The sequence below is a fragment of the Trichechus manatus genome, unplaced genomic scaffold, assembly GCF_000243295.1.
Source record: "Trichechus manatus latirostris isolate Lorelei unplaced genomic scaffold, TriManLat1.0 scaffold00051, whole genome shotgun sequence".
In the NCBI taxonomy this organism is placed as follows: Eukaryota; Metazoa; Chordata; class Mammalia; order Sirenia; family Trichechidae; genus Trichechus; species Trichechus manatus.
The window spans coordinates 2,938,970-2,940,340 of NW_004443987.1; the positions used below are offsets into that span (position 1 = coordinate 2,938,970).

Consider the following 1,371-nt stretch of genomic DNA (forward strand, 5'->3'; position numbering starts at 1 on the left):
TAACATCTGATTCATAGTAGTAGGTGCTTAAAGCATATTTGATAAAATAAATAAATTAATAAGTTTTCTATGAACACCACTTTTGCCAGATTCCATACCTTTTGGTATGAGTGCTCTTGTTGTTGATGTCTAAAGAAAGTGTGAGTTCAGGTTTTAATTCCCTTTTAATGAAAGAGTTATTTGAAGACTGTTTTTTGTCCTTAATTTTCTATTGAATAATGGTGGGATATTCTCATTTTGTTGTTTATTTATAGTTTTATTGCATTGCTATAAGTAGGTGTGTCAGCTACATTTAATACTTTTTGAAGTTATTAAGAGTTTTGCTATATAATACATGATTAATAAAAGTTATTTAAATAACATTTTAAACTTTTACTTATTTTCTGCTTATTATGCATATATATATATATACATGCCTTTAGTAAATCAAATATATCGATAAAATGAATCATTCTCTTCCTTCTTATACTTGACAGGTTGTATTCTGAGAGAAGTGTGTTAAATGATCCCACTAGGGGAGATCTGTCTGAGTGTTCTTGTATTTTGAACAGTGTTTGCTTTATACACTTCAAAGCTATGCTGCTAGGTACATAAAGATTCACTTCTTCACATATTCTTGAAGAAGTCTCTTTCATCTATATAAATTATTCATGTTTGTTTCTTTTAATAATTTTCATCAAGAATCTTATTGTTTCTGGGATTAATGTATCCATACTTTGGTTTGTCCAGTCCTGCTATTCAATTTATTTTTATTACTTAAAATATGGAATACTTCCTGAATTTGCTTTTCATCCTTCAGTATGGGACAGGATAATCATTCTCTGTATGGTTCCAATTTTAGAATATTTTCCGCCAATGTGAGCACTCCCTCACTGTATTTTTAGCCTTTTATACATTGTCTAGTTTCAGTGTGATACACACACACTTACAAAGTATAGATTGTTTTTAAATATGCTATTTCTTTTTAATTTTATTTCATTCAGTATGATAATTTTTTAATAGTGGAATTTACCATGTTAAAATAATTGTAATTGTTGATATATTTGTACTGTCATTTCTATTTACCATATCTCCCCTCCTTTCTCTTCTCCTATCTCTTTCTCTCCTGACTTTGGTTGGATTGACTACTTTTTCTTTGTCCTATTGTTGTTGTTTTGTTTTTTTTCCGTTAGTGTTTTAGACATTAGACATTTCTTTTTGTAACATGGGGAATGCATTTCTCTCCACCTCTAGATAAAAATGCACTGTTGTACTTCATTAAGTCTCCAAAATATGAATGTTCAGTCATTCCCTAGAGCTGGGATTTTCTTGGTGTTTTGTTCCAATGGTAGCCAAATGACTGGTAGGGTTTGCAGAAAGCAGAGAAAGAGT

General features: G+C 30.1%; 1 non-coding gene across 1 annotated transcript; it reads right to left on the bottom strand.

The window, feature by feature from the left end:
• Positions 1-757: 757 nt before the first annotated feature.
• On the bottom strand, positions 758-862 carry LOC111820802 (U6 spliceosomal RNA). Its single transcript, XR_002824310.1, has one exon. It is a non-coding gene; the product is annotated as a U6 spliceosomal RNA (small nuclear RNA).
• Positions 863-1,371: the final 509 nt, after the last annotated feature.